This window comes from Schistocerca americana, chromosome 5 (assembly GCF_021461395.2).
Source record: "Schistocerca americana isolate TAMUIC-IGC-003095 chromosome 5, iqSchAmer2.1, whole genome shotgun sequence".
Lineage (NCBI taxonomy): Eukaryota > Metazoa > Arthropoda > Insecta > Orthoptera > Acrididae > Schistocerca > Schistocerca americana.
The window spans coordinates 513435319-513458122 of NC_060123.1; the positions used below are offsets into that span (position 1 = coordinate 513435319).

At 40.9% G+C, this 22804-nt stretch overlaps 1 protein-coding gene across 2 annotated transcripts in view; it reads left to right on the forward strand.

Annotated features, from left to right (window-relative positions):
• Nucleotides 1–22804, forward strand: part of LOC124615535 — a 147266-nt gene that overhangs the window by 4888 nt on the left and 119574 nt on the right. The window lies entirely within an intron of this gene.

Sequence of the window (22804 nt, forward strand, 5' to 3'; positions counted from 1 at the left end):
CGCTTGATATTTTGATCCATGTTGTTATCCATAGCCTTGCTTTTTTAGTTGTGCCTCTCATTTCTTGTGTTTTGAGAGGGAATGCAATTTCAATGTAATCAATGAAGATGGTAGAGAATTTCTCAAACTTTTTGCTGGTGTCATCTATTTGCAAAACATCTTCCCACCTTTCTTCTGATAACAGGTAGTTGAATGTTTCTTATTGTTTGTACAAAACTGTCTTGCTGTTATAGTTCTTTTATAATTCTGGTTGGGGTCGACAGAAGCGCACGATCCTACGCGTCTGCTTTGACCCGTGACGCAAAGGTGTTGTCGTGTGTGATGTCATGACAGCCGGAGTTGGGTTTGTGAGTGTGGCGTGTTTGTAGATGTCATCATGTTGTGGTTTGTTGTGCTCTCTGGTGGTATGTTCAGGGTTTTCGTTTGTGTGGTGTAATGGGCTCAGTTTGCTTTTGCTCATTATCCAGAATTGTTAGAGTGTCGGCTGTGTTTGTAGTGTAATTCATTTCAGTGAGTTAACGACTTTGTGTGAAGGTTAATTTAGTGTTGTTCGCTGTACATTGTGTGGTAATTTTAGTGAAATTAATCTGTTGTTGTTTATGTTCACGAATGGATATGACGGATAAAATTAACAGTGCACAGGTCAAGGGAAGTGTTCGATCCCAATGTGTGGCTGTGTATGTTGATATTGGTATCGAGAGATGCTTTTGAGATATATAGGCCAAGGGAAGTGTTTGATCCTAACTTATGGGATCGGGAGCTGCTGTTAAGCTATATAGGTCAAGGGAAGTGTCCGATTCCAGATGATAATGTGTTTAGTGGTATTTGTGGAGTTTTGTGATGATGGTTTTTTTTGTCGTTTTGTGTGGTTTGTATGGGGATGGGTGTCTAAATTTGTTTATATTTAGTTTGCCCCCCACCCAAAACCACCCCATTTCCCGCACTTGTCCCATTAGTGTCATTAGGCTTTTTGTGGAAAGTGTGTGTGTTTGTTTTTCGATGTATTTTTGTTCTTGTAATGTGTACGTACCGACTTTATGTGCGCCATATTGGAATCGTGGTTTATGGTCGTTTCCGCAATATTTGTGACATAATGGGTCAAAGCAGACGGGCGGGATCGGACGCTTCCGTATTTCCTTCTGGTTGGGAAGTAAGTGACTTCGGATGTTGATAACTTGAGCTTCGTAATCACTAAGGCTTGTATTACATGTGAAAACAAAGTTGACACTTGGCACTGTGGCTGCTGGGAGCGACTGTAAAGGCATTTTCCATTTACAGTCGCAGCCATCGGCCACTGCGCCGAGTGTCAACTTTGTTTGCATGAGTAATACTTATACATTTTGCAGTACAATTTATATTCACAAATATGTGATCCAAGGCAGTAGCAGTAGTTTTTTTTATTCTTGTTGGGATTGTTATAGTCTGTTTTAAGTTGGAAGTGTCTGTGAGGTTGAGTAATAGTTCTTTCCTTTTGCTGGTTCCAAGAAAATCAATGTTGAAGCCCCCACAAAGCACTATTGACTTTTTATCTAGATGAAACCTGTTTAGCACATATTCAAGCTTATTTAGAAATGAGTCAAAATTTCCATTTGGGGAGCCATAAATACATGCTACAACTGTATTTGCCTCACTGACTTCAATGAGTGCCAGGTCAAAGTCTCTTTCTGCACTGAGATGTTAAAACTTATTGATTGATTTATATTTTAACTCATGCTTGATGAAAATTGTGGTACCTCCATTTTTATAGCTGTTTCTACAGAAATAATTTTCTAGCGTGTATCCTGGTATAGCAAAAGAGTCAATTTGGTCATTATTTAGCCAGTATTCTGTAATGCACAGAGCATTAATACAGTTAAGTTCTGTATTTAGTAAGCTCTCTATATCCAAAACTTTGTTTGTTATTGACTGAATATTTTGATGGCAAACAGAAAGATGTTTGTTGCTGTAATTTATTTGATTACCAGTTCTGGGATTTACATTAATATAATTGAGATTCGTAAGGGCATTTTTACTATATCACTGACCTCATTCTTACTTGGTAAGGATCTGTCTATAAAAAATTATCGGTGTGGGAGCCTGGAGTCTTCTTCTACATTGATGGAGTCTGCTTCTTTTCTTCGAATGTGCTGTGCACCACTTCTGCATAACAGAGAAATGATTGCTGTTTTGGCACACGGAGATGTGATGATGTATCCGTTTTCTTTGATACTGTATGTCTTATCTCCGATTTCTTGACAACACATATGTTTATTTTTCCCACAACAAGCTGCTTCCCTAGCTCATTTAGGTGTAGTCCATGTCTAGTGTAGAATCTACACCCTATACCACTCAGATCAATGGCTTCTGTGTTTTCATATCGTGTGCATATTTTCGAGAGTAACAAGCTTGCAACACTTATCTCTCTGTTTGCACACGACCACGGCGGTAGGTTGTATCGGTATAGAATAGTCATTAACAGGACATTTGTATGAGTCAAGTGTCCTAAACACTTCTTTAATTCATCAGTAGCTGTTGGAGTTTCATTTTTAAATACATCACTTGCTCCTCCAAACAACACAATAAAATCGTTAATTTGCCGACTTCAGACTGGTGGACGAGATAGCTGTGAATCTTCATTAAACCCATTTCTGTGAGTCCTTAATTTTTGGGTATACTTTGTAACTCAATATGATTCGTAGTATCAGTTAGTACATCCTGATTTCTGTTTCCTCATTGCTGTATGCCTGATTGTTTATATTGTCGGAGTTATTTTTGAGATTAGTAATGGAATAGTTCATCTTGTCTTTTGAAATTACAGTTGGTATAAAGGCCTTCAAATAAACTCTGCCAAAGTTCTCTTCAATATCATAGATAGACTGGTGTACCAACATGCCTACCACGAGAACTGTAAATACCATTAATTTTTTTAAGCATTTGAGACCTAACCAGATTTTTAAGCTAAAATTTCATATCAACTGAAAGTTCATTTCCATGCTTCTTAATTGCTGATGAAGATTATGTACTTTCTCAATAAGTTCTACTGTGGTCTACGACCTAAACTTATGGCTCTAGGTACAGTGTTTCAAAGTGGCCCTAGGTGCAGATGTTTACTAGAATATGCAAATGTGACTGTAATAACCTCATATTCTTGGACAACTGTAAGGCACAATATATGAATAAATGATACATTAAATACTGAGTTGTATATTGTTGTAGTCTTCAGTCCAAAGACTGGTTTGATGCAGCTCTACATGCTACCGGAATAGTCCATATCAATTCAGGCAGGCTAGGAAAAAATCTTACCTTCATAGTCTTGGAAGTTATTGAATTTTGCATGTGTTAAAATGAAGAACTAAGTAAGGAACATGTATTTTTTGTTTTCTCCAAAAAAATTTGTGCTCCGAGATACAGCCCTCCAAAGATAACCGGTGTATCACGAGAACAGATCTAGATATTTTGTTGTTGTTGTTTTTATTATTTGAAAGATAATTGCTTTATGATTACAAAGAAGTCCTCCATTTGGACTTACCTGTCAAAGTTCTTTCATAGCGTTTTGAACTTTTTTTATAATTTATGGAAAAGGTTTTGGTTTCTTTTTTTCCAAAAATGCCAATCCACAAAATTTTGATTTTTTTTCTGTTGTATAGCACCATATACTTCTACATTCACTGAAAAGGAGAGCTACCACTTTTAGGCTGAATGGATTTTATAAACAATTGAAATTTTTGCCATAGATAAAACCTGTTTTATTACCACATGATCACATAAAAGGCTCATAAAAATGAAAACCTAACCTTGTTTAACATAATTTTAGTTTTGAAAGATGAGTAAGACTCTGCAATCTACCAGTCACACAGTCATACACACAAGCCACAAACATCCCCCTTCTCAGGTTATGAATCTGAATATTATCCTGCTGTTTCTGAGGTGTTGACCGAATGAACGAAATTTCTTCTTTCTGCCTCTTTAAAGTGTGTGCAATATGAGTTTGCCCATCACTTTGAGTCCAAAAATGTGTCTTCTGAATTCCTTTCACAGGAGTAGTTTGTTTGGACCATTCTTATTTTTTTCTGCTCACAGAATTCTATGACTTCCTCTTGGACAAAAGAATGAGGGCTGTGGGTGTGTAAGATTTCATGACTTTCATAAAATCCTAAGCTTTCTGAATCGCAGATGTATTTGGTCTGGAAAGATTGTTTTGTACTGTAGTGCTTCAGCAGGCCTCCTACACCATCACAAGGGCCCTCCCCATGACCAGTAGCACTGTATACCCAATCAGTCAGCACAAGTGACTTACTCAATCCAAACAGCTGGTAACAATTTTTAAAATGACTAGGAGCAGTATCAGAAATAATGATGATCTTCTCTGCCCCTGTTTGCAGTTGAAGAATTTTGCACATTGCTAGCAAAGCATGCGCTGAGTGAAGTCCTGTGTCATCACTTATAACTGCAACACTTGTGGTCCTGTTTTGAAAATATGTCACTCCTGTAACAATTGAAACCTGGTCATTAATCCAATGATACCCTTGTACTTCTTGTGGAAGAATTATGGACCAGTTATCAGCAAAATCCGACTGAAGTACTAAACATAGTTCTTCAGCCTGTACACACCCTTTCACTTCTACAATGTGTTGCAATTTCTTCAGATGCTGGTGTGTTACTGCTTTCATTGACCATTTACCAAGTTCATCAGTGAAACTGTCGAAGGCAACAGTGATGGCAGTCATACGGTTTTGTCTTTGAGCCATATATGCATCAATGTCCAGATCTCTGTGAATCAAGACTTTCTTGCATTATGCCTAATGAGTGGTGCCGTATGCAGTCATGACATGCGTGAGCTCAACTGCCAGGTGAACTCACTTCTGCTGAATTGGTTGAAATATTGCAAGTACAATAAGTTCTCCTGGTAACCCTATCTGCTCTCCAAAGACCAGTTGGGTTGGTGAATACTAAAAGCTTTCCTTTACAACTGTTCACAGGCCCGGTATACAAGTGATAGAGTGTCCATCTATTTTGACAAGAAGCACATTAGTGCCACCTGTAGTTTGTGGTGTAGCCTCTCCTGCATCCCATTACTTGTTGGGAGGTAGCTGGTGGTGCAAAGGTGGTGGTAACTGCGTAGCCGAAGTAGTTCCCGAAGTAGCTGCGACTCGAACTGTTGTCCATGATCAGTTGTTATGGTCGAAGGATGCCAAACCTCGAAAAGTGTGTGAGTGACAAAGCCTTTGCCACAGTCTCTGTGGAGATGCCTGGTATGGAAATAACTGCAGGCCACCTCACGATCAACTGCTATGAGTAAAGAGAGGTGACTGTCCGAGTAGGGTAATGACCCGACAATGTCAACATGTACATGTGAAAATCTTATTGTGGGTGCTGGGAATTTTGCCATTGGAGGGAAAGCATGTCGGCTGACTGTGCTGTGCTGACATTCCAGACAAGAGCGTGCCACTGTTTACAGTCCTTCTGTGTTCATGGCTACACCAGCTTGTTTGCTACTAATTTGGCCATTGCCCTGACACTTTCATGAGCCAGGATTATGTAACACTTGAAATACTAAATGTTGATATTCTCAGAGTATGTGCGGGTATTGCTTGTTATGTGCTGTTGCATGTCAACCAACCATCATACAGTATGACACTGGAAGCTGATTCATTTGCAAAGCTGTGTGTTCACACCTGAGCTGGTCTTGTAGTGTTGTGTTCTCCTGTTGTTTTGCTGCTAGTCATTGCATGGCACTCACTGCCTGTGGACTGGCACAATTTCACAACAAGCCCTCTGTGACAACATTATAACTGCCTTGTAAATTGTGCTTGTCTTCACTGATGCAGTGATCCATGATCTGTTTTACATTGGAAGAAACTAGTAAAAGATTTGCGATCGGTATTGACTGTAAAATGTCTGCCTTCCACTGATGACCAAAAATGCTTGACTGTTTCTTAAATCACCAGCAACTCTCGATCAGTAGCACTCTAGTTTCTTTTTAGTGGCATAAGATTTTGTGAATAAAACAAGATTGTTGCCAATGGCCATCTACCTTCTGTCTCAATGCTGCTCCAATTGTGGATTGGTCTGCTCTGACCACTGAGAGATAGTGGTGCATTAATTTGTGGATGAGCCAACCATGCCGCTTGGGCTAAACCTTGTTTGACTTTGTGAAACACCTCTTCACTAGTCAGGGTACAAGTCACTTTCCTTGCCTGGAAGCAGTACCTTAAGCAGTAGTCTAGGAATGTATCACCAGTAGTAACTGCAATAATAGCTATACCATACTCTTATAGGTGCTGAAAAGGTTGCCTTCAGTGTGAGACATGTTCTTCCACAATAAAGGAAATAGGAGTGTGGTTATCTACATAAGAAAACAGAAATGTCAAACTGTGCACCACATGCACTGTTTGTTATGTGACCGTAAAGCGGGAACAACCACTGCTACAATAAGACCAGGCAGACCACATGTTGTATTCAAAAAGGCCAAAAGTTATTACCTTGGTTTCCTGTGCTGCACCTTCTGGTGCTACTGGAAATTGTAAATAAGGCTTTTTACAGACAACTGCACTAAATACCTGAGCTCGAGCAATGATGTAGTTAAAATCTGTCGAGAGAAGTATGGGGTAGTAATCAGCAATTGTAAGGGCATTAAGTGTCCTGTAATCTCTGCAAAATTGCCAAGATCCTTATTTTTTGCACACCATGTGGATTGGAGGTGCCCACGAACCATTAGATCTGTTTACAATACCTGCATTCAGCATCTCATTGAAAGCTGCTTGTGTTGCCTGGAGCTCATATGGCAGAAGCCTCCTTGGCTGAGCAACCATGGGTTGTCCCAGTGTAGTGTGAATGTGGTGCACTGTCATGTGGTATCTCTTCTTGTCAATGGTGGCCTGATGGGTAAGTGAAGGAAACTCTCATAGCAGCCAATCGAAGAAATGCTATACCAAATTGCTGTGACTGTTTCTGTTGACTGGAAGATGTTCTTGTCACACCATCCAGTTTCATTTGCCTATCCACCTACCAGCACCTTGATCAGGCAGCACTTCACAAAGTCTGCACCAAGTGTAGGGTTGCCAACTTTGGCAGTATTAAATGTCCATGACATTTCGTGAGTAAGTCCTAGATCCATTGTCATTGTTTTTTGTCACCATAAGTGTCAATGTGGCTCCTACCCCACCTGAGTGTAAACCCAATTGACAGCTTTCTAATGCCAAGTGGAGGCTTAACTCCTCCCTGGTAACCTTAGACAAACAACGTTTCCCCAGTTGTGATGACCAGGTGGAGTACCTTACAAACGTTATCCTTGCCACCATGAAATGTTCCATACCTTGCACTTCATCTTTACCACTTCGTGTCCTTGTCCACTGGTGGACTGAGGCATGCCATAATGCGACTGAGACGTGGAGATGCTATCTGCATTTTTAACTGTCATCTTATGATGGGGGACTATATTTGTTATAAACAGTTGCATGCACAGTGTCGTCACATTCTTCAGGATAGCAGAAAAGCTATCTGGATTTCATTTATTAGTTCTTTTAACAATTTCACTCCCTCTTCTGTTGTGTGAGGCAGCCTCCGTTTGCTCTCTGGGATCAAGATCAATTCCCCAATTTCCAGCTTGACTGTAACAGATGATGTCATTGTGGACCCTATTTCTATCTCCAACACTTGTGCTACTATTTTCTGAGATTTTGAGCTCCACCCTCTATCACCCTGCCTCCCTCCTTAGGAAAGGAGTGGAGACAGCCCAGGGGATATCCCCCTCCTTTCAGAATCGTGAATATAACAATGTCACCTTCCTCATTTCACCTTTTTGTTTCTAATGTCTACACCCCTGCATCATTCGCGGTCACCAGAGCAGGCTTACTTGATCATGCTCTCTCTTCATCCTGATTTCTGTCCCATGGTCAGACGATGTTCACATTCAGATGTTGCAGCACCTTTCTCTTGTGGGCAAGCACTTTCTCCTTTGTACGCAGAGTTGCATTTGGGCAAATGACATATTTCCCATATGTTGGTGTGAAGCCCCAGTCACATCCATACCTAAGCCCGGTAAGCACAAACATCTTCCTTCTAGCTACTGCCCTATTTCTCTCACCACTGTGTTTGCAATGTGATGGAACTTACTGTGTTTGCAAGATGATGAAACTTTTGATTCATGGCTGACTGGTATGCTGGCTTGAGTCTTGCAGACTACAAACCACTGCACAATGTGAATTTGGAGCAAACCATTCAGCAGTTGACCATTTCGTCACTTTGTCAAACCATTTTATGAATGATACCTATATTTGGAGAAAGTCAGGACACCTAATGGAGGACTGGTATCCTCCGTACTCTGTACATATGGGACTTCTGGCTGCCCCATTTCCTTCAGGAATTTTTAAAAAACAAGAGTTTTCAAGCCTTGTTGGACACCTTTATCCTTGAGAACAGCATTTCAAGCCTCTGTCCTGGTCGTCATTCTCTTTCCTATAGCCATTAACACTATTATGGACTGTTTCCCGCCAGGTATCTCTGGCTCCCTTTCCATAGATGGCTTTGAAATCTGTTGCTGTTCTCGGAGGACTTGTGTCTTTGAGTGGTGTCCTCAACAATGTCTTGATTGCCTTAACTCGTGGAACATTGATAATGGCTTTCACTTTTCCATTGACAAAACTTTGCATGAATTTCTGGCAGCACAATGGGTTTCTTCCACTGTCTTTACATCTTGGGTCTTTTGCTCTCCTGTTCACTGAAACTATGAAATTCCTGGGGATCATGCTTGTTAGGAAACTTTCTTGGTCCTCCCATGTGTCTTACTTAGCTGCACGCTGTACCAGGTCCGTTAATGTTCTACGTGTCCTAAGTGGTACATCCGGGGGAGTGGATCGGACCACCCTCCTCTCTTGTCCCTTCAAAATTGGACTGTGTGTGTTTCGTATATTCCTCTGAACGTCCGTCCACCTTACACAATCTACCATTGTGGAATATGTTTGGCTGCTGGTGCCTTTTACACTAGCCCCATTGAGAGTCTCTCTGCAGAAGCTGCTGAACTGCTGCTGTATACCAGGATGATGTCCTCCCCAGCGGATACACATGCCATTTGTCTGCCATGCCTGGCCACTCATGCTATGCCCTCTTTTTCGATGACTCCCTTGACCGCTGGTATGGAGCAAGACTTTCTTCTCTGCTACCTCCCAGAGTTTGCATTCGGCTACTGCTCCAGTGGATGAAGTTCATGCTACTTGCCACTTTCCCAATGTGTGTAAATCCTTCACCACCTTGGCTTTGTGCGGTGGCCCATTTTCATCTTGGACTTCATTTGCTTCCATAGGGCACTACTCCGGATTTGATCTATCACAGTAAGTTTCTCGTACTCAGCACACAACTTAGTGATAGCATTTTCACGTGCACTGATGGCCCTAAGACTGACCGTGATGTTGGGTGTGCTTTTGTCATTGGCACTGACTATTTTTGGTATTGGTTTCCAGAACAATGATCGGTTTTTACAGCAGAGCTGTCTGCCCTCTGTCAGCCCACCCAGTAAATCTGATGGCACAGGCTTTGTAATTGTGTCATATGCTCCGATTCTATCATTGCACCTTCAGAACCTCTGTGTGCTGTGCATAGTCCATCCCTTAGTGCAACAGGTCCACTTGCTCGCTGTTGAGGGAGCGACCTTGATGTTTTTGTGGGTTCCTTATCAAATCGGTCTGATGGGAAATGAGGCTACTGACACTGTTGCCAAGGCTGCAGCCATCCTACCTAAGCCTGCTAGCTCTTACATTCTTTCAGATGATCTCCATGTTGCCGCCTGTCAGCCTCTGGTGTCTCCTTGGCATCACCACTGGTCTTTTCTTCGTGGGAACAAACTCTGGGGAATTAAACCTTTCCCAGTAGCCTATTTGACCTCCTCTCAGCCCTCTCATAATGAGGAGATCACTCAGCTTGGTTACGTATTGGACACTGTCTTTCTAACCATTGCCATTTTTTAAGTGGTCATCCCCCACTACTTTATGCTCATTGTCATCAGCCTTTGATAGTTCACCTTTTCCTGACCAGATGCCCTTTTTTAACCACTTACATTCCAATGTGTTTGCCATCTGAATTATCGACTGTTTTAGTGAATGACGCGTAGGCTGTCAACCACATTTTACTTTTTGTCCATTTTAGAAATATGGCAAAGGGCATTTAATCATTGGTTTGGGACCTCTGCTGTCTCCATGATGTATTTTGTGGTCGTTTCTCCAAGGGGAAGTCCTTGTCGTTGTGTCTCTTTCCTTCTGTCGATTGGGCTAAACGTTTAGTTGGCTTTAACTTCTTCTATTTATTAATGTTGCAAGGTTATGACATGGTCAATTGTGACCTTAGCCGTTTTTGCACACACACACCTCCCTCCCAAATAAATAAATAATGGTCTGATACTGCAATGTATATAACTTGTAGATTCACTATATTGTGTATTATGTTTGTAAATGTTCGTAATAATATCAACCAACGACTTGGAAATGTTACTGAATCTTGTAGAGCTGTTTACCTTTTTTTATTAAGTTGAGACTGCTGAATTAGATCACACATTGCGTTGTATAAAAATTTTCCTTTAAAACGTTAATGTCACATACCACTATAATGTATGGAATATCTCTCATGACATTTGTGACAAATACAGGATGTATCAAAAAGAATCGTCTGGTGTGGCACATTTGTATCTGAAACTAATAAATGTATAAAATTAATTTTGTTTTTTGATGATTGGGAAACTCAAGAAGTTTTTTTGATACCTTTTCATAGGTGTTCAGTATGCCCCCATTGAGATGCACAGCATATGTCAATGCTGTGTGCCACTGTGTGATGCAGCAGTGGAATGTTGTGTGTTTCAGAGAATGGGAGCCTTGGTTTCACCACCTGAACTGTGAGAAAGCTACACACCTCCATAAAAACCTCAACCTCAAGGTGTGCCATGTGCTGATGAGATGAATGGCAGTTGAGGTAAAACAGTTTCTAGTGGGCAACCTCTGGGTCACCTGCCACCCCAAATTGTATGAGGCTTGCTCAGGTATGCAGAGCTCTGCCTGCATTGATAGTTGTTTCCCTAGCGTCTCGTGGGATCCCTATGGAACGGTCAGGTAGTACCTGCACCCACTCATCAAATAGAGCTTGGTTGGTTTAATCCTCCCAAAAAGGAGTCTCAGGATCATAGGAACAGGGCATTAGTGTGCCATAATACTTTCATTGTAATCGAGAGAACATGAGGGACTTTTGATAAGGTCCCCCTTTCTGTATTCACAAGGCATAGGAAGGTACTGCTGGGTTCCTAAAAAGGATCAAATGACTTTGTAATGGAACACTTCTAGTTGAAACTGCTAATTCAAACCAAGTATCCAAGCTTCTGTGATGTAAGGCACTAGGTGACTACCCCGTCGAGACTGAGTTGCCTAACACCATTATCTTTAGTAAGGGCTTGATTACCTGCCACGATGTAATGGAGGTGGATCCCATGGATTTATGTGACGAGTGGAAAAATATGGATGGCACGTAAGTGCAGAACTATATGAGGAGAGTCAATGGCAAATTGGAAAAATCTGCAACATTTCTTCTAACATTTAGTTCTCCGGAATTACCTGAACATATCCTTGCAGACTATATCCATCTTAAGTTTTGCCTGTTTGTTCATAACCCAATGCAAAGCTTCAAATGTCAAAGATTTGGCCATAACACTATGCGCTGTAATGGGAGGGCTACATGTGGCAATTGTGTAGGCTAAGCTCACGAATCAGGAGATTCTTGTACACTTCCTCCGAAATGTGTAAACTGCTCTGGGAATCACTCAGTGTGGAGCAGAAAGCATGAGGTTTACAACAAGGAAAGCAAAATTCAGAAGTTGGAAGTCAAGAGATGCATACCCTACGGTGAAGCTAAAAAAGATTTCAAAGCTATGCAACCTCCTGTTTTTGCTACTTCTTTTGCATCATCCAATCGCCAAGTGTGATGCCTCTGCACAAACCCAGACCACAGGTTCAAGTATGAGCACATGCACTTGTAAGTTTACCTGTGGGGAAAATGCTACACTAGAAACAGAATCATTCGGAAGTTGTTGGTGCTGGGCTTCCCACCTAAGCCACATACCACTGTCCACCATCAAAAGCCGTTCCCTCAACCCAAGCAACCAAATCTTCACATAAGTAAGGAAAAACATCCTTCAAAAAGTAGTTCCAAGTCAAAGAAAGTGGCAGTTAAACCTTTGGATCAACAAGCTGTCTCCCTCTCAGATGGGGACTATGCTCTTCAGGATATGGACTTCCATTCGGAGGAACCTCAGAGCCAGGAATTGCCTAACGTTTCCTCTGACCCCCCTGGTAAAACACTGCCTCCGAGAGAGAAAGAAAAGACCAACCATAGCTACACAATGGCTCCCACAGGGACTTCTGTGTTCCAGTGGAATGTAAATGGATACAGCTCACATTTGAAAGAATTACAGCTCCTGGTCCAAGAAAAACCATTCTGCATCTGCTTACTAGAAACTAATCTTAAAGTCATCAACACAGCTGCATTATGTGGTTACCACCTCTACAGGTACAGGAAGGACAATATTACCAGAGACAGTGCTAAAGGTGAAGCGGCTATTTTCATTGATGACAGATGCCACTCTTCTCCTGTCCCTCTTACCATGACCAGACGAGAAATTGCTGTGAAAGTTCTAGCACCCCTTAAGATCACAGTGTGTTCTTTCTTTCTTCTGCCTAATGGTGCTTGGATGCAGATGCATGACAGAACCCTTATGGGCACTCCCACACCAATTCCTCTGTGTAGGGGACTTCAGTGCCCACAATGTGCTGTGGGGCTTGGCTGCCACTTGCTCCAGGATTTGGATGATCAAGCGACTCGTCCATTCTGAGAATATCTGCCTTTTAAACTCAGGTCAGATGACACACTTATCCACAGCTATAGGGTCTTTTATTGGTCGCTCACCTTTGATTTTGTTCTGCAGCTGTTGCAGGCTCAGTACAGAGGGAAGTGGCTACAGATTTGCATTCTAGTGACCACCTCCCTGTATGGATCCATCTGGATTGGATGGTGGCTGACAGGAGGCCATGAAGATGGGTGATACAAAGGGCAAATTGGTTGCTGCAGTGCAGTTGAAAGGCTATTTTTGACAGAAGAATTGTGCACAGGAGACAGTGGTCCATATTACTTGTGAGATCCAATGGGCTGCCACAGAGTCCATCCCCTGGTCCAGTAACCACCTCAGATGACGGTGTGTACCTTGGTGGAATGATGATTGTTGATTGGTAATCAGGCCCAGACGAACAGCTTGCACAACCTGAAACACCATTCGACTACAGAAAACCTCCATGCCTTCAAGTCTGCGAGAAAACGTGTGAGATTTGTGAGGAAAGAATGGAAGAGGGCTTCCAGGAAGGAATTCAAGACTTCCATTAATTGGTCCATTTCCACTGTGCAAGTTTGGGACTCAATAAGGCAGATATTAGGCAAGGGCAGCACACATCCCCTTATGACCTTGTCAAGTAATGGGGTCTTGGTGGACATGGCTCAGGTTTTAGTTGAACAGTTTTTTTACTGCCACTACATCATCCAGACAAGCTCCTGCATTTCACTTTTTCCATAAGACTGTGGAGATGAGGAAGCTCCATTTCTTCTCACATGATAAGGAAGCCTACAACTTTCCGTTCTCCATGTGGGAACTGGAATCAGCTCTGTCTGTGGCCAGAGACACTGTTCCAGGACCTGATGAGATCCATTATGCCATGCTTCATTACCTGTACCCTGAAGCAAAAATACAGCTCCTCTCTTATTTCAATCAGATCTGGTTTGATGGACAGTACTCCACAACTTGGAAGGAGGCAATATTAATTCCATTCTAAAAACCAGGTAAGGACCGTAGTGCCCCAGCAGATCACTGAGTGTAGCTCTTACCAGTTGTGTGGGTAAGACTTGAATGCATTTTCATCCATCGCCTCGTCTGGCTGCTTGAATCCCGAGGTCAGCTGAGCCGCTCCCAGTGCAATTTCAGGTGCTACTATTCCACCCTTGACAACTTAATTGTACTGGAGATGACGATCTAGGAGCCCCTCTTATGCCAAAACCATTTGGTTTTTGTGTTTTTTGACCTCTGAGACACTATTTGGAGGTACAACACCCTTTGCGAACTTCATGAAGGGGGGACTATGTGGTCAGCTGCCACTTCTTATCCACCCTTTCTTGAGGACTGGCATTTTCAATATCACATTGGTGATGCCTTGTCTGACTGCTATGTTCAAGAGAATGGGGTCCCCAAGATAGTGTACTGAGTGTCACATTGTTTGCCATCGCTATCAATGGCATTTCCCCAGTAGTCAGGAGTCCTATCGAACGCTCTGTGTTTGTGGATGACTTTGCAATCTTCTACTCTTCCTCTGATGATGCAACTACAGCTGGCCATTAGGAGGCTGGAAACCTGGGCCAGGACAACTGGTTTTCAGTTATCACTGGAGAAGACTGCATGTGTAAGTTTTAACCTTGCTCGTTGAAGTTTTAACCAACCAGTGCTCACAAGGGGAAAATATTTTACGTTTCCAAGAAACTGTGCATTTTGTGAGATTATTGTTTGGCTCAAAATTAACTTGGCTCCCACACCTGAAAGACCTACGAACAAAGGACTTCCCAGTCATTCAATATTTTGAAATTTCTTAGCAGAAAAACATGGGGAGCTACAGGTTCCGCCTTCTGCAGTTTTATAGGGCATCTGTTCAGTCAGTTTAGATTATGGCAGCATGATCTATGGATCAGCCTGTACTTCCTACCTTGAGATGTTAGAAGCTGTCCACCATGAGGACATTCGGATATCGACTAGAGCTTTTAGCATCAGCCCAGTTCAGAGACTGGTGAACCACAACTCTGGATTTGGTGTTGTATCCTGTTGGCTCCAGGCACTGAATATCTCAGCGTCACCTCAGTCATTGGCATTTAGTGCAGTGGTCTGCCCCACCTTTGAATGGATGTTCAAGAATAGGCCCCATGTGACCAAGCCATTTGGGGTACATGCTACTGACTGTCTCAAAGATCTGTATGTATTGGATCTCCAAATACACAGCCAGGGACTGAACGCATTGCCACATTGGTGTCTTCAGAGACCCAAAGTGATTTTAAGCTTGACACAGTACAAGAAAACGTGTACTTCCAATTATGTTTTTGCAACTTTGTTTTTGTTCATTTTAAGTATGTTCCACAGTTTTATAGTTGTTTATACAGATGGACCCCAGCAGGAGAATTCCCTTGGTTGTTTTGCTGTTTTCCCTGATAGGGTTTTCAAAGTGCGTCTTCTGGAACAGTTCACAAATTATGACGCATAGTTATACTGCATTCTGATGGCACTGGAGAGGATTCAGACATCATCGTACAAGGTTTCTTGTCTGTTCTGACTAACTTAGTGCACTACAAGCACTTGACCAAATGTATCCAGTAGAGCATTTGACTCAGCTCATCCATAACTACTGGTATTTACTATCAAAAACAGTCTTGATCACAATTTATTTATTACGGTGACCAGCTTCGACCGCTACTGTGGTCATCTTCAGACCTACAAGTCATATACAAAGCTTTAATTAGAGGGCTACAGACATTGAAGAAAATACATAAAGTTATCAAGCTATAAAATGGTGAATTAGCAACGAGTAAGAACCTGCTCCTGCTGGAGAATCACTACTGGAAAAACCAGTGCACATCTTACTATATAGTAATGGAGGCTCCACCTACTTCTGACGGAATGATGTCATTACTGACCAATAGGTTATAGGTCATATAACAATGTAAAATTTCTTAGTTAACAGAAGATTGTCAAGAAAGGAAAATAAACACACACTAAACTTAGCTTATTTAACAGCTATTGTCAATTAACAGGTGTTAAAAATATTTAAACATGTAGGATAAATGAACTTCATTTTAACAATACATGGGTTGCCCTCTCAAGGCCTGTTAGTGAACCATTTGGAACCACTGGTTGCCATGGCGAAGTTGGACGCCGTTCCAAAGATGCAGCAGGCTTCTTTCCACTGAAGTTGTTGTAAAGTCGATAGGCAAACTAGTGGTTGCCATGGTGAGGATAAACACCAGTGCAAAGATGTGACAGCAGGCTTCTTTCTAACGAAGTTGTTGCAAAAGTGGAATGGCAAAGACTGTCACGTCAGACAATATAATGTTGAGCAGCAACATGTCTTTATTGAAACGATTTTCAATGAGTGGGCTGCAATAATCATTAACTGACATGTATAGTACATGCTGCACAGATACAGGAATGGAAAACATAATATTTCTATTTATAGAAAACCCACATCAACTGACGTAATAATAAATGCTACATCATGCCATCCATTAAGATACAAAATGGCATTTCTTAAAACAATGATACATAGGATATTGAAATTACCTCTTCAACCTGATGCAATCCAGAAGGAAATTGATACCTTAAAACAGATAGCAGTTGCTAACAATTATAATTCCCTTCAGGTTGATCTGTTATATCAAAAATTACAAGAAACAAATGATGCTGATATAAATTCCAAGAAGAGATTTACAAAAATGGCATGCATGGGACCTATTTCTGATAAAATAAATAAATTTTTTAAGAATACAAGTGTGACAATAGCATTCAAAACCAATAACCCACTACAGATGAAACTGAAACCCACAGTTGGGGAATCAAATATATACCAAATTCAGGTGTTTACAAAATACTGTGTAATGACTGTGAGAAACAGTATATTGGCGAAACTGGCTGTAACTTTCTAACACGTTTTAAGGAACATACTACTGGTACTGCATGTACCAAATCAATATTTGGTCAACATCTTGATGGATACAATCATTCTGAGAGTTGCATTTCTAACAATTTGAAAATATTACATACTGCTCCAAAAGCACTACTGCTAAATACTTTAGAAGAAATTCAGATTTATTCACTTCACAAAAGTAATCCATTATCTGCTTTAAACGAACAATTTGAATTCAAAGACAAACATTTCTTTGAGCTTTTCGACGATCTGCTTTAGAATGTTCACTCTTTTGTCCTTCGTTTTTAAAATTATTAAGACCTTTTGGAAATATTTTATCTTTACTTTGAAATTTTATTTCGCCAAACATTTTTTATGACTACCTGTTTTTAGAATGTTCACTTATATGCTTTAAGACTGCATATTGCTAATTCACATCCCTTTATTTTTGACTCTACGGCTCATAGTATTATAATTTTAAATTCCTTCCATTTTTATTATTTTTATTTGTTTATAAGACTGGCATGCAACATAAGACATAGCAATGCCTTTTGAATTTGTCACATATAAAAAAATATCAGAAAAAAAATGGAATCTACATATGAACTTCATAGACAATATTTCATTAATATGCACAACTACTGTGCCCTCTTGATTTTTTTTTCTCTTAGTATTGATCTATAAGAATTATGTAATCTATGTAAATGGAAGTCTCTTATTACACCAGTAAATCGTATCTGTGCAGCATATATTATACATGTCAGTTAACGATTATTGCAGCCTACTCATTGAAAATCGTTTCAATAAAGACATGTTGCTGCTCAATAGTATATTGTCTGACGGAGAGTATTTGCCATTCCACTTTTGCAACAACTTCGTTAGAAAGAAGTCTGCTGCCACATCTTTGCACTGGCGTTTATCCTCACCATGGCAACCACTAGTTTGCCTATTGACTTTACAACATCTTCAGTGGAAAGAAGCCTGCTGCATCTTTGGAACAGCGTCCAACTTCACCATGGCAACCAGTGGCTCCAAATGGTTCACTAACAGTCCTTGAGAGTGCAACCCATGTACTGCTAAAATGAAGTTAATTTATCCTACATGTTTAAATATTTTTAACACTTGTTAATTGACAATAGCTGTTAAAGAAGCTAAGTTTAGTGTGTGTTTATTTTCCTTTCTTGACAATGTTCTTTTAACTAAGAAATTTTACATTTTTATTCGACCTATAACCTATTGGTTAGTAATGACATCATTCTGTCAGAAGTAGGTGGAGCCTCCATTATATATAGTAAGACGTGCACTGGTTTCCCCAGCAGGAGGAGGTTCTTACTCGTTGGTAATTCATTGTTTTATAGCTTTATAACGTTATGTATTTTCTTTAATGTATGTAGCCCTCTAATTAAAGCTTTGTATATGACTTGTAGGTCTGAAGATGACCACAGTAGTGGTCTAAACCGATCACCGTAATAAATAAATTGTGATCAAGACTGTTTTTGATAGCAAATATTTGTAACACATTGATCACTGTTCACTCCCACAATGTATTCAAAAGTAATTCATCCATAAGTCCTTTCAGCAGCTCAAACACCATGGTGAGGAGGTGATCTTTTGCTGGGTTCCTGGCCACACCGGAATATAGGGAAACAACATGACCGACAAAGCTGCCAAGGGAACATGTTGGGATGGTGCTGTCTGTCAATGTCCCATCTGTTGCATGGCATCATTTCATTTTTTGATAGATGCATCACGCATCAGTCGGAGACTGAAAGGTTGCAGGTTACAGAAAACAAACTGCAGTTGCTGAAGTCGACCACAGAGGCGCAGTGGACTTCATGTCAGCCTCAGTACTGGAAGGAGTTTGTGCTTACCAGACTGTGTATTGGACGTAGCCCTTAAACACATGGCTTCCTCCTCCGGTGGTAGGATCCACCACTCTGTGAAGTTTGTAGTGTGCCATTTTCAGTTCAGCACATTTTGGCAATGTGTCTCCTATATACTGATATTAGGGAAGCCCTCAGTCTGGATGGAGATCAGCCCACCATTGTTGCCGATACTGATTCCAGTGTTAAGAGTGGTGAAACTTTGTGAACTATTAGGCCTTATCCCTAAATAGGTGGCAAAGGGAGGCAGACTTGAATACGTTATAAACTGCTTCGCGTGTAGGGACAGCCTTTGTTCCCACCCATGAGATTGGCATGCTGACTTTTTGTCAGGATGCTGATGACCACGAAGTTGAGCACTCCTCACCTCAAATCATCATCAAATTAATTTGCAATATGAATGTAAAATGACTTGTTCCACATCATTATGATTTATCATGCAAAATGACCTATGAACATGAACCTAACTAATTAAACAAGAAATAAATAAAAATATTGACTTAAATGAAACTGTGCCCCCAGAAAATGTCTGACAGGAATAGGGACATTTTTAAATTGTTGGCCACCAAAGTCAATGATTATTTATGCACAGTGACAGAAAACATTGCTTGCATCACCAGCAGACATTAGTTTCTAAAATACAACTCCTAAGGAGCTTACAAAATTCCTCAGGTCACTAAAAAGTAATAAGTCTGCTGGTTATGATAGTGTCTAGCAGAATATTAAAATCTTGTACTGACTTTATAGCATTACCCCTATGCTATCTTTGTGATAAATCAATAACTAATATATACCCAGGCAGCTGCAAATATGCTGCGATAACACCCATTTATGGAACTGAAGATAAGCAAACCACTTCTAATTACAGACCCATTCACTTCTTCTCATAATTATTTGCAAGGGGGACTATATACTGTTTATTCATTAATAACTTCTCAAGCATTTTTACCAGTGATTATTTGTGATTCTTTGAAACTGCAGATCTACAATTGCCAAGTACAACAGAAAATGCTGTGGCTTTAGCAGTTACTACCTAACTGGAATTTGCTTGGTTTTCATGCTGTCGAAGAGACATTATACCGTTTCAGTGATGTGCCAATAGTTTCACTGCTTTCCTGCAATTAAGATGAATCTGAACCTTTATAAAATAGAACCAAAGTAGTCAGTCAGTCCTCATACAGCCCTTATCAAGGTACAGAAAAGGACCAGCCCAACACCCTGGCATGCAGGTCATGGTGAAAATTCCCAACATAGTATAAATCAGACAATGGAACATCCAGGATGAAATGCAACAATATTATGAAAAGGCCTCAACCTTCATTAGTTGCTGTCCTCATCCACCCAGCCCCTTCCCTGCTCCCATTCCAGCACTGCACAGGCATCATTCCACCACCACACCCAGCCCCTTTTTTTATTTATTATTTTTCCCTATTTCTCTCTATGTTTCTCCTTTTCCGCTACTCCCCCCCCCCCCCCCCCCCCCCCCCGCTCCCCTGCCGCCACCTCTCCACTGTCCGCCATCCCCACCATACTATCCCTCCCCTTCCCCACCCCAGCCTCCTCCTTTTCTCCATCCAGTCGCCACTCCCATCATGCACTGGTGCTGCTGCTCGCAGTGTGGTTTCGGTTGCTAGGACTGCAGTCGTGTGTGTGTGTGTGTGTGTGTGTGTGTGTGTGTGTGTGTGTGTGTGTGTGTGTGTATATTGTTGACAGATGCCACTGGCCGAAAGCTTTAAGTGCAAAAATAGTTTTGTTGTGCCTATCTGTGACTCAGCATCTCTGCTATATGGTGAGTAGCAACTTTCCTTCTCATAATATTGCAACATGGTATAAGCATGGCTGCAGTGTACCTATCCTATATCTGTCTCCAATTCCCACAAGGTGACATCTTCCTCTTGGTGCACAATTTAGTCACAGCTTTAATAGACTGTTGAACACAGTCTTAAAGTGCTATAAATGTGCTCATCGGTACATCTGTGGAACCATATGCATCTGTCAAGAAGAGGAGAAAAAAGTAAAAATGTGAATATTCAAGATAAAAAAAGTCCACAGAGTTATGAATTCAGCAGTTCAGTTGGCATTGTTGTCCTATACTGTGTCGATCTGATAGACCAGGATTGCCTCGGTTCAATAATAAACTGTTTAGAGTCTATTCCACCAGCCAGTTTCCAGGTAGTTTTGGGAAATTTGACTTGCTTGTACTGTTGAATGCTAGTCCTGGGTTACGGTTTACCTAAACAACACAAAATGTGTAGATTTGCAGACAGATTTTATTAATCTAATTACGCTAGTCATCAATACATATTGGGTTAGTGCACAAATTCATAATGTTTTTCCATAAGTTTAATAAACAAAACAGTTACATGTAACAGAGACTTTTAGCCATCAACAACATATTCTCCTTCGCTATTTACAAGTCTGCCAGCACTGAGGTAACCTTTTGATTCTATGACTGTAGAAATAAAGTGGTTTTGAGGCAAAGAATTCACTGAGCCATGTTCAGGTTCATATGGAAAGAAGTTCCTTGAAGATTGTTTGATAAAGGGTGGCAAAGGTGGAAATATGAGGGTGCAAGTTCAGTTGAAGGAGGTGGGAGTGGGATGACTTCCCAAATAAACTACTATGTAGTATTTTTTGTCACTCTAGCAGAATGTGAGTGGGTGTTATCGTGGAGTAGCATTACTTCACACAGTCTTCCTGGTTTGCTGTTATTGGATGGTGTCTCCAAGACATCTTAATCGTTGACAATAAATGTTAACAGCGATAATTACACCTTGGGGAACCAATTCATAGTACACCGCACTGTTGCTGTTCCAACAAGTAGATAACATTATCTCTTGTGGATGCTTGCTGGTCTTTATATGGGAAGTTGCTACTTTGTTTGGGCTCAACCATTCAGAAGTTGCATGATGATGGAATGATCACAGTTCATGACACCTGCCAGTACACTGATATGGATCATTGTGGCTTAATGCGTTTAAACAATCTACATCAACCCCCAAGGTTGTTCTGAATGTGGAGAGTCATTAATGTCTCATTAAAATGAGAAAAACATTTTCTTGCTGTGCTCTGTCCAATGGCACTATCCCCATAAAAGGTACAAATGTTTCTGGCTCTCTCCACTTCTGCAACTCCTCTGTCAAATTCAAACAGAAGAATATGTCAGAAATGTTCCAATTTCTCCACTTGACACTCCATTTTCTAGCGTCCACAGCTCCACTCACTGCCTTCAAATGACAAAGTGACATTATGTAAACTCAAATAGCAGCAGGGAGCTACAAATAAAAAATGGCAGTTGATAAATATACCCACAGCAATCAGAATACCAACATAAACATACAAAACAAGAATGCCACAAACTTGTGCACCAACCTAATAACATGAGGTCATTGCAATAATGCAAAAAGTCCATTAACTTGGTCAAATATGAAGTTTTGTCAGAAAATTGTTTTAGATGGTGCCACAGTTGAATGAAGTTTATATCGGAATGCAGCCTTTCTCAACAAATTTCATTGATGAAATTCCCTCAGGCTATCATCTAAGTCATGGCGTCACATTGTCATAATGTTTCAACAAGTTTCACTGTTGATGGGACGTCAAATTCTAATCTTCCTTCCTTCCTTTCTTCTTCCTTTGATGAGTTTCCTACATGTCATCTTCAGGCAAAGTGCTAGGTTCATGTCCAGTTCATTCCTTATAATTCCTGGACCACAGACTCCTCTGTGGGGCCCAATGGGTGAATCAGACATATGTTTGTGTATGTCACAGACACTGTTGAGGGCAGTGGCATGGAGGGGGTCTGGACAGTGAGTCCTGGTGCTGCCTGTCTATTCCACCTGCTATCTGTCCCACTTTCACATCAGAATGTTCCTGGCGTATCTGTACTAATTCCATATTCTATGCAGAAGTCAGTTGGAAATTGCTGTCCCAGTTGACAGGACTGTCATGTATTCCTGAAAATACATGAGAGGAAATTCTGTTATGTCTGACAGTGTACATTGTAAATTGTGGGTCACTGTCCACACCATACCAACAAGTCGATAGAGTTTGTGAAAGTGTGTCAAGAGATACATCTGGGTGAGGGTAGTCTCATAGTCAACTTCAACATCACATCTCTCTTCACACAGGTACTACTAAAAGATTCCATGTTATTACTAGAGCCACTTCGACAGCAACCTGGTGAAACTGTTTAGATGTGTGCTCTCCACC